The 23,741-nt window shown below is 44.5% G+C and overlaps 1 long non-coding RNA gene across 2 annotated transcripts in view; it reads right to left on the bottom strand.

The window, feature by feature from the left end:
• Nucleotides 1-719: 719 nt before the first annotated feature.
• LOC142007372 (uncharacterized) overlaps nucleotides 720-23,741 on the bottom strand; it is a 109,705-nt gene continuing 86,683 nt past the window's right edge. For both annotated transcript variants that reach the window (XR_012643923.1, XR_012643922.1), the window contains exons 4-5: nucleotides 22,966-23,071; nucleotides 720-1,410 (exon numbers count right to left, since the gene is read on the bottom strand). This is a non-coding gene — a long non-coding RNA (uncharacterized LOC142007372). The remainder of the gene's footprint in view (nucleotides 1,411-22,965; nucleotides 23,072-23,741) is intronic.

The raw sequence follows: 23,741 nt of genomic DNA, 5'->3' as shown, positions 1-23,741 counted from the left end.
ACATACCAATGCACGCCCAGGAGCACAGTGGAGAACAGTTCATCAACAGGAAGGGCTACCATTCTGTGCTCCTGCAGACCGTGGTGGACAGCCAAGGCTGGTTCCAGGACATATATGTGGATTGGCCCAGCTGCACCCACAATGTGCAGGTGTCACAATGTGCAGGTGTTCCATAACTCGGGCCTGTGCCACCAGCTGAAGGCAGGGACCTACATCCCCCAGAGGCAGACCCCACTGGAGGACACCACCGTGCCCTCTGCCTGGTGGCCAATGCAGCATACCCGCTCCAGCCCTGGCTCATGCAGCCCTATACAGGCCACCCCACCCCCAGCCAGGACTGTTTCAATGGCTAGCTCAGCCATGCCTGCCAGGTGGTTGAGTGCATATTTGACCACTTGACATGGGTGTCCTCAATGCCCCCCAGGTTTTGGGTGCCTGCTGCAAGTTCCACAACATCGTGGAGAGTAAGGGGGAGGTCTTTGTGCAGGGGTGGGTGCCCAAGGCCGGCACAGGCCTCCCCCAGCCAGCTGCCACCCATAGCCACCAGGCCCACCGGGATGGAATCCGCATCTGGGAGGCCCTGCACTGGTACTTTGAGCAGGGCCCCCAGTAAGCACCATCCCAGCCACCCCGGCGGGCCTCCCACACCCTCCCCTCATCTCCCACACACCACCCCCACCAACGAGCACAAAGCACACAGAGGTTTTGGTGAAATAAACCTGTGTATTGCTAAGTACAAAAAATGTGTGGGTAATACTTCATGCTAAACATTACAGAACGTCTAACAATGTACAAGAGCGGGGTGGATAACCATTCACAGGGAGGCTAACTATTTACAGGAGATGGGGACCTAGGTGGCCCGCCTACTGGGCCATCACTCTGGGGCAGGGGTGGAGAGGTGCAACCCGTGCCGGCCCTGGGTCCCATGCCCCACCCTCGTCTGGGGTCCCTGGCAGGGCTGGGAGGGGGTGGGGAGTATGGGGAGGTAGGGCTGGGGATTGGCTTTGGGCCGGTGGTCGAGGCCAGTGGGGTCCTTTCCTGGGGGGCTGGCAGGTGGGGCCACGGCAGCGGGGGTGGGGGGACAACAAGAAGGCAGCAAGAGGGGGCAGCTGGGCCAGCAGCTCCCAGTATGTGGCCGCCACATCCCTAAATGTGGAAAGGAACTCCCCCCAAGCTGCCCGATGCCAGGGAGCCTCCCCCTCCTCGAAGCCGAGCCAGCACTTCGCCAGCTCCATCTGGCTCTGAATGGAGGCGGCGAGGTGGGAGTCCTCTGCCAGCTGCCTATGGCTCCACTGCGACTGGCCCTGTCCTGGTGCTGGGGTGGTTCCAGCTGGTCGCTGTCCCTCACCTCCAGCGGGCTGTCTGGGACCACGGATGGGGCAAAACTCTCTTGGCCTTTGGATGGTGCAGCTGTGGAAACAGGGGGGAAGAGAGGAACAGGCCATGAGTATCGACCCCTGCCCTGTGGCCCACGCCCCCCATGTCCAATGGGGGCACTGGGTCCCTGTCCCCTGTTCCCCCTCCATGGGTGCAGTGGCCCTGCGGGTGACCCATTTGTGCAGTCCACCCCGCTACCCCTCCACCTGGGGGCAGGACATGGCTCTTTCTGCGACAGCAGGTGCTGACGGGCACTGGCAGCCATGCCGCCATCCCAGAACCATGGTCTGGCTGGGCCCTGGCAGGCCAAGGTCTACCATGGGCCTCAGGGGGCCCCCAGTCATGTATGGTGCCCCCATCCCATGATATGGCGCATGTGCCTTGTTGCATACATATCTGAGTCCTCCGCCAAGGTCTGGGGATGGCCATTGGCTGATGTCCAGCTGGAAGGGCCGGAGGGGAGGCCAATGACCAGGTCCCCCTCCTCACTGGACCAGTTTGCTGCTGTGCCTGGCTCCATCTTCAGCCCTGGTGGTGCAGGGCTGGCTGATGGTCCAGGCTCCTGGTCTTCACCCGGCTGGCACTCCTTGGCTGAGGTGTCCAGGAGGGCCAGTGGGGAGGAGGTGTCCCAGAACCTAGCATGGTCCTGAGCTCCCTGTAGTAGGGACACAAAACAGGGGCAGCCCCCGGCTGGCTGTCCGAGTCCCGAGCCCAAGCGAGTCTTGACCTTACTCCCGACTTGGTCAGGAATGCAGCAGGGTGACCCTGGGTACTCAGGTCCTTGGCCAACCAGGCGAAGGCAGCCGCATTTCGTTCCTTTGTCCCCATCACCCAGAGCACCTCCTCCTCCTGCCAGAGCTCCAGCAGGTCCTGGAGCTCGTGCTCCATCCAGGAGGGGGCGCGCCCTCCCCTCCACCCCCCGGCTGGACCCTTGGGTGCACTGGTGGCCATCACATGCAGGGGGCTGCTCAGGGTCACACTGAGGCATGCAGGGGCAGTACGTGTAGCAGCTGCCACCTGCACACTCTCAGCTTCCTGCAATGGGGTTTCCTGATCCGTGCAGCTTTAAGAGCCGCTGCACACATAGATTGTAGAGCCATGCAGGGGCTGGACAGCACATCTCTGCCTAACAGCTGATCGCCACTATTGCGGACCCCACTCTTTCAAAAAAGTGGGACACAGAGTGTCTACACATGTCATTTTTCAAAAAAAAGTGTCAAAAGAGCAGCTTCTTTCTATTTTCTGTTTGGAAGAGCCATTTCGATTCCTGTGGCTCTTAACGTCGATTTCACATTTGAAAGAGGCGTGGCTTGTGTGGATGCATCGCGCTCTACTTTGAACTGGGGTCTCTCTTTCAAAAGAACCGACTAGCGTAGACACGGCTTGTCTACACAGCCGCTATTTAGAAATACCTATTTTAAAACAGGCGCTATTCCTCATGCAATGAGGTTTACCTATTTTGAAATAAGGCATCCACTCTTTCAAAATGATTTCGGAATAGCAGTTGTATTGTGTAGATGCTCACACATTTATTTTGAAATAGTGACTGTTATTTTGAAATAACTTTGCTGAGTAGACATGTGCAGAGGCTATAGTTACACTGGAGAGTTTTGTCAACAAAATGCTATGTATTTACACACAAAGTGCCTTTTGTTGGCAGCGTATGGACTAACCCCAGCACTTTTCTCTACAGGGTTCTGCCTTCAAGCTGCAATGCATAATGCCTTCATCAAATTTCTGTCAACAAAACAGCTGTGCAAATGCCCCTGGGGCACCTCTCCACAGACAGGATAACCACAATAATGGGCAGCTCTGTCTGCTGTGCTGCTGGGTGCCTGTTTGGTAGAGAGAGCAGCCAGGCAGTCTGGCTGCTCCATCGACAGAGCAGCATGCTCTGCTGATTTGCTTTTGTGTGCGGCCACACTCTGTCAACAGAAGTTTTGTCAGGAAATCTCTTCTGACAGTGACGTCTCTTGACAGATCACTGTAGTATAACCGTAGCCCTAGTGTCTTATAAAACTCAAAAAAAGAAGAGAAGAAATGGTTTCCATTAATACCAAACCACTATTACTGGATCGTAGCAAGTGATTAAATGTACCAAATATAGAGCAAATGTGGTCTTATTACAAAGTATTTGTTTCCATCATTGCTTAGCAGCATTTTGATGTATCAGAAACCCTCTCCTCTCTCATTCCATGGCACAGAATGAATTCTCTCCTTTATGCTGTATAGAAAAGTAGAAGTTTACAGCATTTTACTTCCATAGCCAGTTTCTCACATGGTGGCGTGCAAGTATACACTGTGTTCTTTAACTCTCATAGCTGGCAAGAAAATAATTGTGTAGCACACTGAGGCTCTGTCAGTATGCGCTGGGTGGGTCTGTCCTAACCACTTGCTTCTGTTATGCTATAAGATGAAACCACTGTTTCTCTGTTGAGAATGTGCCTCTTTTCCTGCATAGTATGAAAACAAATTATTCCCGTTTGAATTTTAACATAATGAAGCAAGAACTCAAAGTTAAAGGGAAAAAATATGTTCCACTGCTCAGTAGCATCTTCTTTACACATCTTACCAATTTCTTTGTAAGAGCAGGGTGTTACATTTGGTGTCTTGGCCCAATGTCCACCTCCCGCTATTACATTATGGGTGCGTCTACACTAGCCGGCTACTTTGAAGTAGCCAGCATAACGTCAAAATAGCACGCGTCACGTCTACACGCACCGTGTGCTATTTCGACGTTGAAATCGACGTTAGGCAGCGAGACGTTGAAATCGCTACTGCCATCCGAAGATGGGAATAGCACCCTACTTCAACATTCAATGTCGAAGAAGGGCGTGTGTAGATGATCTGCGTCCTGCTACTTTGAAATAGCAGGGTCCTCCACGGCGGCCATCAGCTGAGGCGTTGAGAGACGCTGTGTCCAGCCCCTGTGGGGATCTATGGTCACTGCACGCAGCAGCCTGTAGCCCAGGGCTTCTGGCTGCTGCTGCTGCTGCTGCAGCTGCGGGTCCATGCTGCGTGCACAGGGTCTGCAACCAGTTGTCGGCTCTGTGGATCTCGTGCTGCGCAGGCGAGTGTGTCTGGGAGGGGCCCTTTAAGGGAGCAGCTTGGGGCTTTGCTAGCCTCTTATTTTGACGGGGAGCGCTTGTGTGTGTGGATGCTCTGCATTTCCTTCTGGGGTGGCTCCTTTCAACATTCTCCATCGCTACTTCAATGCTGAACGTCGATGGCACCAGCCCTGGAGGACGTGTAGATGATACGCATCCAAGTAGCCTATTTCGATGTCCTTACTTCGAAATAGGCTACTTCAACATAGTGTGCTTGTGTAGATGTAGCCTATGTGTAGTCTAATTCATCCCGTCATTTCAATTCTGTGCAATAGTCTTCATTTTTCCTTCTTAAATTGCTGTGCAGAGTTAAGGCTGTTAAGCAACTTCTGTCTTTCAAGAAAGAAGCCTCACTTAGGCTGTTTCTCAGTTACAGGGGAAGAGAACTTTATATGATCTGTAAAGAAATCAATTTATTTATATATCACAATTTTTAAGATGGCATCCACTATAATATAAAGTCTTCTTGTTTCAATCTAGGCTCAAAGATCAGCATTAGAACTTCATTTTTACAAGCCACAGATAAATTAATTCAATGTCTTTAAACATAACTCCCCTTACAACTGTTAATCAAAACAGCTATTGGTAAATGGAGTAGTAAACTTCAATATTGTGTAAACGGTATGATAATTTTCCTTTCAAGTAAAATAAAGCCCATCATATATATCTGTGTCTTTGTTGATGTTTATTAGTAGGCATTTATGAAACCACCACCACCTGAGAACAAAGGCCACTGAGCAACGGGGTGATTATTAATTCACACCTGCATCAATACTAAACATACTTTATTTGAACTCTCTCGTTCACTCCAATTACTGCAAGTACTCATAAAGAATCATTTCTCTGCAGTCGTTTTTAGTCCCTGAAATTAAAATTCACTCCAAGTGATGCCAAGTGCTCAGAAGAAATGAAATCAGTTCCATAGCTACTGGGATTAATTTAGAAAAAAAAACACCCTTGCCCTGCCCCCTGCTCTGCCCCTGCTCACTCCACCCCCTCCCCCATCACTCACTTTCCCCAGCCTCAGTCATTCTCATGGGGTTGGCTCAGGGGACTGTGGTGCCTGATGAGGGAAGGCTCCAGCTGGAATTTGGACTCTGGGATTGGTCTGGGGATGGGGGACTTGGGGTGCAGAAGACAGAGTTGTCTGGGTGCGATTGAAGGATTAACGGGAGGGGGATCAGGGCTGGAACAAGGTCTTGAGCGGGGCAGGTGAGGACTCCCGGGGGTACGGGTTCCGGACTGGGGCTGAGGATGAGGGGCTGGGGATGCAGGAGGATTCTTGGGCCTGGGACTGAGAGGAATCAGGTCTGGGGCAAGGCATGGGGGCCCAAGGGGGCGGGGTCATGGCTCTGGGCAGCATATAGCTAAAGTAGCTCCCAGGAAGCCACTGGCATCTCCCCTCCAGTTTGTATATTCAGAGGCATGGCCAGGTGGGTCTGTGTTCTATCCCATCCACAGGTGTTGCCTCCAGAGCTCCCATTACAGCAACATGGTCGGTAGCCTTATTCAACAAGTCAGATTGGTTTGGGTCACCTTTCCCAAGAAAGATCTGAATCTCAGTCACACAATGGCAGCCTAATAGCTGCAGAAGGAATGGTAAGTAAAAGATAGCTTTTAAGGAAAGATACCATGTAACATTTTCATCTGTAATGTTTGGTTTCTACTAAGCCAATTTTTCAAAGCTCCCATCAAATTGTTTCAACACTTGGCTAATGCAAAATGAGACTAGCCCTAATCTTTGTATAGGTTCAAAAATCTCAGATCCAACCACCATGGGATCATTGTCATCAAAGGCTGTTTCTATCATTTGAACCAGATCCAGCAAGTATAAAACTTCCTAGCCCTCCTGAAGTCAGTTTACCCCAGCTGAGAATCTGGTCCTTCAGCTTGGAATTAAAAAGCAATGTCTCCTGAGATCTCAAAAAAGCAGATTTGATTTAATAGTTGAATTAGTTATCCAGAAAATGCTTAAAATTGGCATATAACCTGCATATAATATAATCTAAAACTATGTTATGCGATGAAAATTGTCCTGCTATGTTAAAAAAAAAAAACTCCTACATTCCATGCCCGTTTTTCTATCTTCAAGTGAAACACATGCAAATACAAATGTCAGCAAATCTGATATAAGATATAGGCTATTGCTGGAGAAAATAGCTTCACCTTACATATGTGAATTCTCAGGCTGTGTTTGAAAATGATTTTTTGCCATCTTGTGAAGTGGATTTCTCGCTTGTAAAAAATTCATACTGTGATTTATAAAGTATAAATAAGTCATAATGGTACCTACAGACTAACTTTGACAGTCACTGGAACCTCGAGAGGTAGAAGCATATCATATATCATTTGTAAACTGGAGCTTATGTTTCTGCTGACACCTCCCCCGCCCAAGGGAAGTACTTGTCATGGTGTTCCAACTGGGAATTTCGCAAGGTACTCAAAATACAATTCACTTTTTTAGTAATTTGTTTGAAAAGATAAACCTGCAATATTTAGGACATTTCCTGGTGTAACTTTGGACCTGTTGTATATTTCATACTTACCAGTTATGTTTGACTCTGATCAGCTCAACATAGATTTCATAGAATCATAGAATCACAGGACAATAGAGCTGGAAGAGACCTAAAAAAGCCATCAAGTCCAGCTCCCTGCCCTAGGCAGGACCAAACCCATCAGATCAGATCAGCCAGGGCTTTGTCAAGGCGAGACTTAAACACCTCCAGGGATGGAGACTCCACTACTTCCCTGGGTAGACCATTGCAATGTTTCACCACCCCCCTAGTGAAAAAGATTTTCCTAATGTTCAACCTGGACCTTCCCAACCACAACTTGAGACCATTGTTCCATGTTCAGCCATCTGTGACCACTGTGTACAGCCTCTCTCCAGCCTCTTTGCAACCTCCCTTCAGCAAGTTGAAGGCTGTTATCAAGCCCCCCTCAGTCTTCTGTTCTGCACACTAAACAGTCCCAATTCCCTCAACCTTTCTTCATAGATCATATGCTCCAGCTGCCTAAGTATTTTGGTCTCCCTCCACTGGACCCTTTCCAGTGTATCCACATCCTTCCTATAAATGGGGGCCCAGAACTGGACACAGTATTCCAGATGCAGCCTCACCAAAGCCAAATAAAGAGGAATAATCACTTCTGTGGATCTACTGGCAACGCTCCTCTTGATGCAACCTAATATGCCATTAGTCTTCTTGGCTACAATGGCACAGTGTTGACTCATGTCCAGCTTCTCGTCCACTACAACTCCCAGGTCCTTTTCTGCAGAACTACTACTGAGCCAGTCGGACCCCAGCCTGTAACAATGCTTGGGATTCTTCCAGCCCAAGTGCAGGACTCTGCAGTTGTCCTTATTGAACCTCATCAGATTTCTTGCAGCCCAGTCTTCCAATTTGTCTGTGTCACTCTGGACCCTGTCCCGACCCTCCAGCATATCTACCTGTCCCCCTAGCTTAGTGTCATCCCCAAACTTGCTGAGGGTGCAATCTAACCCCTCATCCAGGTCATTGATAAATGTGTTGAACAGAACAGGATCCAGAACCATACCTTGGGGCACTCCACTAGAAACCAACCGCCATCCCAACATCCAGCCATTGATCACTACCTGCTGACCCCGACCTTCTAGCCAGCTTTCTATCCATCTTACTCTCCATTTATCCAGTCCACATTCCTTTAACTTGCTGACAAGAATATTGTGGGAGACCATATCAAAAGCTTTGCTAAAATCAAGATAAATCACATCCATTGATTTTCCCCATCCACAAAGCCAGTTATCTCATTGTAGAAACTAATCAGATTGGTCAGCCATGACTGCCCTTCATGAATCCATGCTGACTATTCCTGATCACTTTCCCCTCCTCCAAGTGCCTCAAAATTACTTCCTTGAGGAGCCCCTCCATGATTTTTCCAGGGACTGATGTAAGACTGACCAGCCTATAGTTCCCTGGATCATCTTTCTTCCCTTTTTTAAAGATGGGCACTACATTTGCCTTTTTCCAGTCATCTGGGATCTCTCCTGAGCTACATCTACACTTGAAGCCTACTTCGAAGTAGCCTATTTCGAATAACGTCTACACGTCCTCCAGGGCTGGCAACATCGATGTTCAACATCGACGTTGCGCAGCACCACATCGAAATAGGCACTGCGAAGGAACGTCTACACGCCAAAGTAGCACACATCGAAATAAGGGTGCCAGGCACAGCTGCAGACAGGGTTACAGGGCGGACTCAACAGCAAGCCACTCCCTTAAAGGGCCCCTCCCAGACACACTTGCACTAAACAACACAAGATCCACAGAGCCGACAACTGGTTGCAGACCCTGTGCATGCAGCATGGATCCCCAGCTGCAGCAGCAGCAGCCAGAAGCCCTGGGCTAAGGGCTGCTGCACACGGTGACCATAGAGCCCCGCCGGGGCTGGAGAGAGAGCGTCTCTCAACCCCTCAGCTGATGGCCACCATGGTGGACCCCACTATTTCGGTGGTGCGGGATGCAGATCATCTACACGTGCCCTACTTCGACATTCAACTTCGAAGTAGGGTGCTATTCCCATCCCCTCATGGGGTTAGCGGCTTCAACGTCTCGCCGCCTAACGTCGATGTTAACGTCGAAATAGCACCCAACACGTGTAGCCGTGACGGGCGCTATTTCTAAGTTAGTGCCGCTACTTCGAAGTAGCGTGCACGTGTAGACATGGCTCTGATCTCCATGACTTTTCAAAGATAATGGCCAAGGGCTCGTCAACAACATACACCAACTCCCTCAGAACCCTCAGATGAATTAGGCCCGGGCCCATGGATTTATGTACGTTTAGCTTTTTTAGATGGCTCCTAACCCTTTCCCCACCAAAGGCTGTCCACCTTCATCCCACAGTGCACCACTTACCGCATTAGTCTGGGAGCTGTCCTTGTCCATGAGGACAGAGCCAAAGAAAGCATTAAGTACTTCAGCTTTCCCTACTTCTGTCACTGGGTTACCTCCCTCATCCAGTAGGGGCCCCACGCCCTCTCTGATCACCTTCTTCTTGCTAACATGCCTGTAGAAGCTTTTCTTGTTATCCTTCACATTCCTCACAAGTCGCAATTCCAGTTGCTCTTTCGCCTTCCTAATAACTGCCCTACATTCTCAAGCTATACATTTATATCCCTCCCTAGACATCTGTCCAAGTTTCCACTTTTTGTAAGCTCCCTTTTTGTGCCTAAGATTTGCTGTATGCCAAATAAAAAATCTGTGTGACAAGACTGAAGTCAAATTTAACTTTGGGGAACTGAATGGAAGTGATCTCAGGAGAACTACAACAGTAATGAAATAACAGCCTGGCCCCTCTGCTGTCATTAGTTCTTCACCCTGGCTATATGGGATATTTAATTTAGCATTTTGTACATATTTCCAGATTGATAGCCCCAGTTGTATTGCTTTTGCCATCTGAGACTCTGGAAAAAGATTTAACGAATTCCTTAGTTAGACTACAACCAATGAGAGTGTGACCACTGGTATCTTGAAACTAAGACTAGCTATAGCTGAGTGAATAATTTACACTGACTAATTTGACATACAGCTCCTTTTTCTGTTTGCACAATATCTGCAAACAGATCTCAACTTCCTTGATTTAGGGCCTGAGTTAAAGTTCAGTGCAGTTAATAGAATTATTCACATTGACTTCAGGGGCCTTTGGACTGATAGTTATTCAAAAAGCTCTTCATATTTATTATGTGTAAATTATGATTATTCAAAAACTGCACTGTGTTGCTTAACTGAGGTTAGTCAGGTAAGTCACAGGGACCAAAGGACTATCGTTTGAGAAATGGGTGCCTAACATTAGGCTCATATATAAGTGATCTAATTCTTAGAAGAGCTAAGCATCCAGCTGCTCCCACCAATATGTTCAAATGATAACTTTTTCCGATGACAAAATTAGATAGCTTAGCCTAATGTAGCAAAAGCCTTCGAGGAACTTCAGAGGAAGTTAAAGATAATGCGAAGCCAACAAGATGGCAAATGTAAAATTGACAAATAAAAAGTAATGTATATTGCAAAGAGCAATTTACTTAATACACATTACTGTATGTCCTTATATAACTGTATCCTCTCAGGAAAAAGTTGTGGACATCAATGTGGCTATTTCACCGAATCTCTCTTCAGGACCTAGCAGCAGTCAAAAAGTAAGTAGTGTTTGGCTATACAAAAATAGGATAGAAAATAGCACTCTGTAAATAAATGAGGTGCCCTTATCTAAAATAAGATGCAATAGAAAGACGGGGATCAAAAATGATCAACAAACAGGAATTGAACCATGGATATACTTCCCTGTGAGGAGAAAAGATGAATGACAGTGAAAAAGATAGAGGTATATAAAATAATGAATTCTTCACAGAAGCTATACCAAGAAGGGCCATTAACTGCACTGCCTTTCAATTTAAATCTGACAGAGAATGTGTTGTTTATATAAACATTTTATTTAGATAATGGGAATATCTAAAGTTACATTAGAAAATGAGAGCATCCTTCATATTTCAAGGACTAGGTCATTCAGTAACACATAGGAGTTAAAAGAAATTCCATAATTTTGTGCATTACAAGGTTTTCTGTATCCTCCAGCACAGCTGGTACAGGCTACAGTTCAATAACTGACAGATGGAACAGTGATTTGATGCAGTATATTTCCTTTGTTCATATGTTTATTTCATATGAGACTGAGTAACTAATTTGAAAACAGGCCATAATGAGTGTAGATGGAATACTGATGCGCAAATTAGAGAGAGAGATTAGATGGCAACCCCTTAAAGGGAAAAGAAATGATAATTTCCTGTGAGCAGTTCCCACCTGGGGCCAGGTGGTCTAGTGGCTAGGCCCCCTGGCCAGAGCCCATTGGATGGGTCTCCAGCCCCACCCGAGAGTCTATGGGTTAAGTTTGGTGCATGGCGCCAAGAATCTAGTTCCCCCTTTGGCAGGAGAGGGGTTCCCTTGGGGGGGGCCCACTCCCTTCAGTGCCTGGGGGAGGGTCCTGGCTGCGCCCTCCAGTGGCCAACCAGGTGGCAGTGCTGGCTTAGGGCCTGCTGCCTCAGAGCCAGCTCCTGCCTCTTGGCTGGTCAGCCCTGAACTGGACCAGCTTCCCTCCCTTTATACGCCTCCAGGCCTGACACTGTTTGCAGGTGAACCAGGTTTGGGCTGATTGATCCAACAGGCCTTGTTTAACCCCTGCCCTGCCTGGCCTTGCTCTCACCCTCTTACATTTCCACTATGGTCTGTTCTGGTTTAAAGTGTCTAGTTTGCATTTACAACACAATACAATAATTTACTTGATCGAAACTTTGATTGGTAGCAGTGACTAGTTTACATACTTGGGATGTATAAATGTAAGTGTTCATTGCCTACTCATGCAGCCTTGGGATTTAGCCTAAAGGATGTGGGCAGCACAACTGACCCAGAATAATCCATTAAAGTGCTTCAGTGTTGCCTCCGTGCACAAACTGTGACTCGCCTTTTGTTTTTATTTTCTCATTCCCAGAAGTCAGTCAGTGTGGAGACAGGCAAACTTTGTTCTAAATAAGCAACTATTGTTGTTGCATTATGGCAGTTAGCCTTGCACTGCTTGCCTGAGTCACAAAACCTCTAAGAGATTTCAGGAAACCATTCAGTATTTCTTCTTGAGATCTCCTCTACTCTTGCACATGATCTACTATAGACTAAGAAATTTCTTAGCAAGAATTTCATTTCTGCAAAACTCTAATATGTACACCAGGAGAGAACGACAGCAGTATCTAGGGAGAAATGAAAGCCCCTTTCAAACTCTCTCCCACCACTGTCTACTAGACCATGATTACCCATGGTTCCCCTCTCTTGCCCACCACACTCTGTGTGACTTTCCATGATCCGGCTCTCTCAGAGGTCCAGAAAGACCTGGGCTACCTCCAGATTTTGAGGCTCCTATCCATAATATAGTGAGACATAATTTTAATATATTTATTTAACACGTTTCTCTAGCCTTTTTCTGTACAAATACACTCGTTACTGAGACATGTGCCTAAACAAACAAGTTGTGAAACTTATCAAATGCAGAAAAAGTGTCTACATTTCAGCTGCCTTTGAGCTTGAGGCCAAGACCAAATGGTCCTCCTGACCCCACTCCCCTCTGATTGGCCCTGCCGATGACCACCCAATGTCAGCCTAACCCGTTCTTGGCTAGTACGGAGTTTGTTACGTTATTCTGTATTCTTTTAACTAGTGCTTGCATGTGCCAATATTTTCACTCATGTCGATTTACAATACCTCAAAACTGACACCATTTATTTATATTCGTACCCATACTTATGATTAGCTCACAAAATTAACTGCATATTCCAGGAATTCATAAATATTTCACTTAAGGGCTCACTCCTGAATAGACTACAATTTAATCTGTCTTTGACTCTGATAATGCAAAATATTATATAGACAACCATGGTGTAAGTAGCTAGGTAATTACTATTCATTCTTCTTCCAAGAATCTTCACTTTGCTGGAATTAGAAGCTATTTTGTGTTCTTTGCAGATACCTATTGTTGTAAAGGAAGGGAAATACACAAAAAGCCTCCATGACAGACCTGTGGGTATGTGTTTTTTTCCTCCTTTTTGGTATTTCCACTTAATCAAAAACCAGATTATTCGGACGTAGTACATGATGTCTCTTATTGGATGTCAAACCATAAGATATTCATGGTACTCAGCAATGTAAAACTATACACAAACACACTTTTCTTTTAATTTTAACAGGAAGTTGGTATTATTTAATACACATACTGAATGTTAAGGTTTATCCTTCATGAATAATAACTAGGTGAGGTCAGAATTTTTCCAGGAGTTCTTCTTTTTTGGGGGGGAGGTAGGGGAGTGGCAGGTGTGTCAGAAAATGGCCTCCTTCAACACCACAACAGTCAAATTTGCCAACAAAAATATTTTGAAACCATTTTATTAGAGGTGTAACATATCCTTCCCCCTCCATCATTCCTAACCTTCCTACCCCCTATGAGGTTAATCAGTGGGAAAATGAGGGTAGGAGGCTTGAGAAAGGAAAAAAGGGGGGAGGCTCAGAATTTAAGATTAGAAGGGACCATCTAGAGTGATTCCTTGTGTATCACAGGCTACCAACACAATCCAGCACATGCACTAGACACAACCACCAAAATTTGACTAGGCACAGCCACACCCAAGAAAACAGAGTTATGTGACACAGTAAAAGAACACGAGAGATCAAGGTGCAGGGCCCTACAATGGCAGGGAACAAATTAAATGAAGTACAACCAGATAGTCACATCAAGTGGCCTGTATCCACATGTTGCAGATGATGCTGGAAAAGACCTAAGTCACTTCCAGTCAGGGCTGGGAGGAAATTCCTTCCCAATACCAAATGTAGTGCTCCCTTAGAGCCTGAGCATAAATGCAAAAAAGAGCCAATTAAACACTTGAGACAGAAAATGGTCAGTGCCACTTCAAAGCACTGGACCATTTTGGATAATGTCCCAAACTCCAACCATGGTATCTCTGATGCTTCAGAGGAAGAAGCAAGGGTGCCAGTACAAGGAGGCCCAGGTGCAATTTTTATACCACTTTTTACTGCTTATAAGGACAAATGACAAAGGAGGGACCAGGGCCTCAAGGGAAAGAGGCAGTGGAGGTAGGACCAAAGTTCAGGCATATGGGCCTCCCACCGACAGGAAGTTTGTCTCCCTTGGGAAGGAGACCAGAAAGACATACTGGAATACATTGAAAGAGAAGTTATGAATCCGATCCTGACCCTGGCAGTTGGCTGTCTGAAGAAACAAAATACATAAGCCAGCAGCGAAGGCTGCGGAGGGGGAAGGAGAACAAAGAGGAAATCTTCATAAAGTGTTTTAAATAGAAACACTTGAAAATTCTGAATAAATGAGTTGTTCTTTTTCAAATTCTATGGAAAGGAAATGACAGGCTTTTAAAATTCCATGTGTACTAATAATATTTGTACAATATGTCACACTCTCTACTACAGTGTGGACCACAGTCAAAAAGCTCATTCATGCAAATGCTCAGTGACAGGGTTTCCCTTCAAAGTAGGACTGTTTAGAAGCTTTCTGTGGAAATATTTTTTTTTTCCACTGGAAAATTCTGATTCATTGGAAGTGAATCATTCCACATAAACTTTTATCAAAGGTGATTTTTTTTTAATTTGGAAATAAAAGCTAAGGAAAAGCATTTTGATGAGGTTTACCTGTTCTATTTTAATCATTTTTGGCATAGAACATTTCAATTATCAATGAAAGTTCTGTGTTATAAGCACACATGCTCACCTCCATGGGAGCTCATCAGCCCTGTACATAGCATGCTGGGCAACTGCTTCTTGCGCCCCCTTTGGGGACTGCTTTGTCAGTCACAGTGATCACTCTCAGCTAGATTCTCCCCTGGAGTTCCTCAGGAGGCTTTTGTATGGTGCCCAGTTACAGAACAGTTCAGTCCCGTTCCATGGCTCAACTCTAAACAGTGGGGCCTTTGTGCTGCCTGTGCTCAGCCTCACAAACAAAAATTGCTTTGCTCCTCCTGGGCTCAACTTCAGTTCCCTTACTCTTGTAGGCCATATCTCAGGGGTCTCCCCATGAGACCCTTCTGTATCTCTCAGTGTCTCCAATTTGTTCTGTACAGATGTTTCACCCGTGATTGTTTCTCTAGTGAGCTCCCAGCCCTATTTAAATAAGACTGTCCCTAATTCACTCCAGGACTGAGGCCAGTCTTTCTAATTGATAACACTCAGCTAGGGTATCTAATGAGGCCTTATATATCAGGCTATCAGTGAAGCTGAGGGATAGCTACCAAGTTATGAGCAAAGCTGAACCCAGCTTGCTTAAAAGGCTGGGGGCTCCAGTGCAGCCAAATCAGAAAGAAACTTTTTAATTGCCTGGAAATGATTTTTGAAGTAGAGGAAGGACTTTCATGGGGATATTTCCAAAAATTAATTTACTTTGAGAATGGAAGAAGTTATGCAATCACAAAATCCTCACCCAATGAAAAATCCAGCTGCCACACAGCTCAACTCCAAAGCTATTATTTGTTCTCTATGATTGGGTGGGTTGTGAGGGTTTAACGTAGAGATGACAAAGGAAATAATTCTGCATTGTGACATCTTTTGAGGCTCTGATATTTGTTTTCTTTCTGAATTAAAATGAAAACGAAACCTTTCAAACATTTTTGTGAAAATGGAATTGGATAGCGGGAGTCAGTAGTCAGAGTACCAGTCTGAGATGTGGGAAACCCAGCTCCAAGTTTCTGCTCTATCTAATTTAAAGCAGTATTTCATTTCAAATTGCACTGAGTTAGAGCAGGGACATAACTGTGGGACAGCCCAGGCTGGCACCCTAACCACACAGTTACACACACACACAATTCTGATTAACATTTTGTCAAAATTTTTGATATTGATGAAACAGCACATTTCACAGAAATGCAACTGTTCCACCCATCTTTAATTGCATGGATAGTTTAGTTGGCAAAATGATAACTCCCTATGGACAATTTTTATTTCTACTTTAAAATATTGTTAATCTGTGGAAGGACATTTTTGTCTTGATGTGGCTCTCTCAGAACATGGAAACCAAAAAGTTTTTAAAAATATAATAAAGTAATTTAGATTGTATGTAGATATTAAAAGAGGTTAAATAAAATACAGTATTGGGTTTTCTGATAATATTTCTTTTAAGTTCACATGATTCCTTGAGAAATTTCAGTGAAAGTTATTTATTTATAGTCATTTGAAAAGCCTGCTGGTTGCTTATATTCTTAAAAGTCAGAGGTAGGTAGACAGGGGCTCTTTCTTTTCCACCACTTTTTTTCTGTTCTTCATGCTAGCTAGTTTTATTATGTACTCAAGAATTTAGAGAAAATTTGTGCTCCAATTGAGAGGAGACAATTCAGCTACAACCGCTGTGACAGACAGCTTGCAAAATGTTAATAGCAAAATAGCTGGCTTCAGACTCTGTTTTCTCAACAGAAATGTTGGTTAACCCTGATCTTAAGTAAATGTGAATTGGGGTGGAGGGGGTGATAGCTTAATAGTTTCATATGGCCCACACCCAGTCATTAATGAGCCATTTCAAACTTTGCTTGTCCTAAGCTAATAAAAAGGTTAGCTAATAACATGTAAGTTGCCATAATCATGTGGCAATTCCAGGGAGAGCGGATCAAAACTTCAAACAAACCATGTAATGGCTCTCAACCAAAAAAGAAATATGATGAAGATATAAATTTAGCTTGTGGTGTACTACAAGCTTTGCAATATGTCAAGAGAGAAGTCTGTGGCTTGTTATTCTGGACTTCTTTGTATGCAAAAAAAGCAATGCTCACCCCAAAAAACCCAGGACTTTCAGTAATGAGAACTAGAGTCTGCAGAGGAATTTAGCAGAAAATAATGTAGATACTATGTCTATTTCTGATTTTATTGATGTAGTATTTATACTTTCAGGTCAGTCTTTTTGAGAAAGTTTATGTATGGTGATTGCCGTATGGTGATTGCCATATGGTGATTTCAGGGCCACAAATGTTGCTAGCAGGGGAGAGGGAGGCAAGTCTATTCTGCCTCAAACAATGCCTGCCCATGGAACTGGCAAGTCATGGAGGGGGCAACATGATATTCCAGATGTAGGACTGGTGAAATAAGTTTTTGCTCACTTCCTACAGCTCTAGGAAGGAGTGCCTCAAGATACCACCATCCTGCACCCCAGTCTCAAGTGATAGGTAAATGCCATGAGATAGCCCTCAATCTGAACAATTAAGAAAAAGTTGAAAGAAGCAGTCCTGTCTTCAGAACAGTAGGCCAAACTGTGACTTCCAGCTATGGTTCTGAATCTGGGGGACCTACTTAAACTCATTACAGTAATTAGCCGACCTGCAAAATCTGTAATTAGAGATGAGCTCAACTTCTCTCCCCACCACCCACACCCACATTCTTCCAAAATGTAGGGGTGTTTGTTGTTGGACCAGACTTTGGATTCAGATCTATCTTCAATCCTGACCAACTCCTTATATATATATTGATTTTCTTCTGTGTTCTTTTGCCTGGCACATCTGTCACCACTTTTTTGTTTCTTGACCTCTTTCAAAGCTATTATCACAATTTGATTCTGAATGGCTGAGCATTTTCCAAAATGCTAGATATAATTTTCCATGCTGTGGAATATCACATTCCGTACTTTGGCTCACATGGGTAAAACTAAACAGACTTTCAAATAGCAATGTTATATAAATAGACTAACGTTTACATATTTCTACTCCATGTCATCTGCAGTTAGGCAAACCATTCTCCTTCTGGTGTCAGGACTCCATGGCATTGTGCCTTATAGTCCACATCAAAATTCTCTCATGTAGTAATATGGTAAATATTCAAGTTTAAAGGGAACCACTTATGACCAGTAAGTGAAGTCAGTAGGACCCCCATGGACACAGATGTTCACTGAGTTGGATGCCCTTTCAGTGGCATGGCCTAAAACAGGATTTGTGCCTCACTCAGCAATTGGTCACTTCAAAACTGGGGAAGCAGCATGGCTTAGTGGCTCGGCTCCTGATTGGGGAAGTGGGAGAGTGCGGTTTTATTCATAGCTCAGCCACTAATCCCGTACGCATACTAGGAAAACATGGTCTACATGAAATCATAGTTGTGGCTGCACAGCTGACTGAATGACGGTACTCCAAAAAAAGGCCTCAATCAACGGTTTATTGTGTATAGAGCATGGTCCTCCAGGGAGCTGTCCTGGGTTCAGTACTATTCAGAAAATGTAAAGCTCTTTGCATATACAAAATGTGTACCTGCAGTTGCAGATATCTGTGGTGCTGACAGGAGTTTCATCAGCAAAAGCAACAGCATGTTGGGCCACTGCTAGGAGAAGCCAACACCCGAGCACAGCAGTTCCTCCTCTGTGGTTGTACCTCCCTCCCCCTGCCCACTGGAGCAGGTGCGAGGCTCACTGGCTCTTGTTAGAGTGTGCCAGCAGCTTGCACGCTGCCGGACAGGAGGCACAGATTGCTTCATTGGAAGGACTGCTGTCCGGGATCATGCAAGCCATTTGTGAACACGAGATGACTGGTGATGCTAGTGAGCCTGGTTCCTGCCCTGAGGGAATCCCCATCACTGAAGCTTTTTAAAAACAGGTTGTACAAAAACTTGTCAGGAATGGTGTAGGGTTATTTGGTCATGCGACAGCACCAGGAACTGCACTTCATGATTTTGCAAGGGCTCTTCCAGCCCAGCTCTCTGATTCTGTGACCTACCATTAATTTGAAGCTTATCTATGCCTGTTGAAATGCCCCATGAAGCATCTTAAAAAAAAATTCCCATCCTCCTACTACTGTTACTTTACACATATATCACGGTCTGTTTTTCATTTACTGCCACAATAGTTTAAGTTCTCTCTCAAACTTTTAACCAGTCAGCACCACTTACAGACCATTTGTGAACCATACTTCAATTTCTACCACAAGAATAGAGATTACACTTTTCTCCCAACAGAGAGGAGGGCACCCATGTTTTTCCCTCAGGGCATATTTAAAAATAAACTTATGCAAGTACTCTGAATGACAGTCATTAAAGATACCTTTATCCAACTTTTTTATGATGCTCTTACTGAAATTCCAGGACAAAATCTGCAGAGGCAACCTACTAAAAAGCAGCAGAAATGTAGCACTTTAAAGACTAACAAAATGATTTATTCAGTGACGAGCTTTTGTGGGACAGACCCACTACATCAGTCTGTCCCACAAAAGTTCATCACCGAATAAATCGTTTTGTTAGTCTTTAAAGTGCTACATTTCTGCTGTTTTGTTTTGTTGGAAGACGGACTAACATACCTACCTCTCTGTTACTACTAAAAAGCAGAATAGTTGGGGTCTGATCAAACGATTTTATTGGCCACAACATTATATTTTCTTTCAATTCAAGCTACATTGATTACAGCTTTATTCATTGGACTAAAACAATGAGAAGTCCTGTGGTACTTTATAGACTAACAAATTTATTGGAGGATAAGCTTTCGTGGGCAAAAACCCACTTCATCAGATGCATGCATAGGTCTTTGCCCATGAAAGCTTATGTTCCAATAAATTTATTAGCCTATAAGGTGCCACAGGACTTCTCGTTGTTGCTATGCATACAGACTAACACAGCCACCCCTCTGATATATTGATTGGACTAACAGACATTTAAAATGTCATGTGCTTCCAAAGGAATTCTGTTTCAATTAGGTGTTAAAATGAACCAGATTTCTGAAGTTATATACAGTATTTTTGATGTGTCTTGTAACTATGTTTATTAAGAGATATTGGACTCTTAGTTCCAACTGTATTTGGATTAACAGGAATTATCCTTTGATGGCAAATTGAAAGACGCAGATGAGAGAGTTTGCCTGAATACACTAGCCTTATTGTCAAGTCCTTCCTTCAAACTCACCTCTTCTGTCATGTCTACAGTAGACTGGAACGTAAGAGCTAGTAGACAGGTGAGGAATTCTGTTCACCACTCCTGACTAAGGATTACACGTATCCAGCTTTTTGTTACCCCATCTTCCCTATCCTGAGCTTCAATTCTCTCCAACCTACGATAGGTTGTCTTTTGGATGCCAGGTATAAGTACACCTAGAGTTGGGGATAATTCCCAGCTTGAGCAGACATATCCACACTAGCTCTTGTTGAGCTAATGCACTAAAAATGCTCATGTGGCTGGGTTAGCACAGGATGTGGCAAGTGGCAGCATAGCCTCCATCTGTGGATACAAACCCTCACAAAGCCTGTGGAAATGTACTTGGCATGCCCGTCATTTGCTACTGCCAGCGCAACCTCAGCTACACCACTATTTCTAGTGTGCTTACTTGAGAGCTGGTGTGAGACTTGAATATGTCTGCTCCAGCTGAGAATCACACTCCGAGCTCCAAGTGCAATATATACCCTCATGTTTGTAAAGGCAGGGCCCTACTTTTCTACATGTCTATGCAGTTCTTAGAATGGCCCTCCCTCTCAGCTCATCAAGATAGCCAGGTGCTACCGACAATTGAATATCAAGTGCATAATTATGTAAGTTGTATAATGATAAACAGTCTCAGAGGGGTAGCTGTGTTAGTCTGTAGCTTCATGAAAATAGGCAGTCCTGTGGCACCTTACAGACTAACGCATTTACTTATTTGGTAATGAACTTTTGCGAGTCCATCGAACCTGAAGAAGTGGGTCTTACCCGTGAAAGCTGATTTACCTAATAAATAAAGTTGTTAGTCTTTAAGGTGCTCCAGGACTGGTTGTTATTTGTATAATAATAGTAATTAAAATGACCAGCATCTGATGAAGTGAGTCTGTGCTCACGAAAGCTCATGCTCAAAACTTTTCTGTTAGTCTATAAGGTGCCACAGGACCCTTCATTGCTGTTACAGATCCAGACTAACACGCCTACCCCTCCAATAATTAAAAAGAGTATTTCCAAATGTCTGCTATCTACATGGTTTAAAAACTCACTGCTGTACTTTCATATGTTTCTATTTCCTTGGCTGTGATAATGGTGGTTGCCTGGTTAAAGTTTTCATGCCAAAGGTATACATGAACACAGAATGCCAGTGAAAGGGGACCTGTATCCTTGTTGTAAGCACAGACTGTGTTAATGTGGTGACTTGCAATTTGAATGTAATGATTCCTCTTCCAAAAGCCTGTAGAGATTGCAATCCATTTTATTTATGTTTTATTCCTGTTCAGAAGCCATGAAAGCAATAACAGACTAGGAAATTTTCTCCATTGGCAAATGTTTACTTCTATGTATTTCTTCTCATTGTATAGTAAAAGCTCTTGGAAGTCATAAGTAGACCCACACCTTTCAACTGCACTCTAATATGTTCCATTGAAGGGTACTTTTCATGCTGTTGAGTGCTGTCAGTGGCTTCACAGCTCCTCTAAAGGAGCGCTCTGGTACTCATTTAAATGCCATCTGAGAGAGGGGGGACCACATGTGCACGTCAAAATTAATATTCACTTCTTGGACGTGGGGTTGGAATCAGCAGCTCTGTGCTGCTGCCAGATGTGAAAATTAAGAAGGTGGATCCAGTCCAGAAGAATGAGACTTTTCTGTGAATCTGCTGCAAAGTGTATTATGTAACTGTTAAAATAATTCTGACTCCTGGCTCAGTGAAGTGAACTTGGACTCAAGTAGGAAGAAAAATGAGCATCCCAGGAATGTTAAAATGGCAACTGTGGCATGACTTTCAGTAGAAGACAGTTTTGAAAGGGAATGAAACAAGAAGAGACTGTAAACAAATACGCTACATCATCCGTCTATGAGCTACTACTGTGAACTATGCTGCGTGTTTCCTTTTCCTGGCAGACCTAATGCTATTATTAATCACTATGTTCAATAATCACACTTTACTCACTTCCTTTAGTGACTTACTTATCTTTAAACTTAGAACCATCTATCGTCCAGTTCTGGACTCTTGCCATGCCCACTGACCTGGGTGATGTTGTGGGAGAGGGAACTGCCCAGGGGCCTGGCAATTCAATAGGTTCCCTGCTGCCACCCCTGCTACTGTGCCAGCAGCAATGGCTGGAGGCATGGGCCCTTTAAATCACTGTCAGAGTGCAAGGCATAACACTTCGGACAGCACTGAAGGGCTGATGGAGGGAGGCCAGCCAGAGTCCTACCCCTTCTACCTGAAGCCCTGACTCTTCTGGAAGCCCGGAGCTACCCACTTCCCCTTCCACAGGAGCCCAGCAATTCTGTCAGCTACACTGACTCTTGTAAACCATTTCACACCTCAAAACACGGCTGTGGGATTTGTTACCACTTGGCTTGATCCCATTCTAGATGGTTATCAGTCTGTTGTAAATAGACTCAAATGCTAGGCCCCAATTACGTAACCCGTTTGCCAGGCAACAGCAACGAAGACCCGGTTTAAATATCTAGTTGTTCCTTTAACAATTAAGAAACAGCTCTAGCTCCCAAAAAGCTGGGAAACTAAATACTTTCTCTGTGAGCCCTTACTAGACAATATTCCCCATTCAGGAGTAGAAGAGATAACACTGACTCAAGCTGGGAAAACCAGATACAATAAACTGTCAATATCTCTATATGACTAAGGGAGATTCCCTCTCACCCATCCCCAGAAGACTCTTGGGCAAGTAGTTGTTAAATTCAGTCTACCACCAGCATTATATTCAACAATCACTCCCACTCCTCTGCCTCTGTATCTTCACGCACTGTTGCCCAGGGTCGGCAGCATGCCAAGTTCAAACCAGTCTATTTGCAATGTTTAAAAGAAGTGCTTTTCTTACTGTTATGCTCTGGAAAAAAAAAGGCAGTAAAGTAGCACTTTAAAGACTAACATTAACTCTTTGTCTGAGAGAGTTTGAAGTCTGTCCAATATACAAAGCATCTGGGCATTGTTGGCACATGATGGCATATATGATATTAGTTGAGGAACATGAGAATGTGCCCGTGATTCTGTGACTAACCTGGTTAGGTCCAGTAATGGTATCTCCAGAATAGATATGTGGACAAACCTGGCAGCGGGCTTTGTTGCAAGGAAAAGTCCCAGGACTGGTGTTCCTGTGGTATAGACTGTGGGCACAAAACAGACATCAAAACACTCCTGATCCACAAACCGGTTAGTCTACATCTTAATGGAGTGGGCCATTCTGTTAATTACTTAGGAGTTTGCGTCTTATTGAAGAAGAATTTTCACACTGCTTTGGAAACAGAGACTGCTGAACTCTCTTTCATATTCAAATTCGACTCATTAACACGTGGTTTGAACCGGGATGCAAATTTTCTGAGACACTATAGGGGCTCTTCTGCATATTTAGCTTAATCTAATTCTTGACTTCCCGCCCCCCGCCCTCGCCTCTCTGCTCTCTGATTTGCTCACCTTGATCATTTTTTTTTCCGATTTGTTAACCTTGATTACTATTTTTGGTTCTCTATGTCTTAAATATTGAGTCTGTTCTGGTATGGCTACGGTCTGAAGAAGTGGGTCTGTCCCACAAAAGCTCACCTAATAAATTATTTTGTTAGTCTTTAAAGTGTTACTTTACTGTTTTTTGTTTTGATAGTATATAGATTAGCACAGCTTTCTCTCTGTCTTGCTCCGAGTCTCTACCACGTAACCTAGTAATTTTAGCCTCATAACGATTGGTAGGTGTGTCTTCAGCAGATTTCCTCAGCTATGCTACTGTCTTCTATGCTATCTCAAGTCACAAAGCTACCCCTCTGAAAGTTTTCAGGAAGAAAT

This window comes from Carettochelys insculpta, chromosome 1 (assembly GCF_033958435.1).
Source record: "Carettochelys insculpta isolate YL-2023 chromosome 1, ASM3395843v1, whole genome shotgun sequence".
NCBI classification, from domain to species: Eukaryota; Metazoa; Chordata; order Testudines; family Carettochelyidae; genus Carettochelys; species Carettochelys insculpta.
Note: the sequence above shows the minus strand (reverse complement) of the source record. Positions and strands in the feature narration are given on the sequence as shown.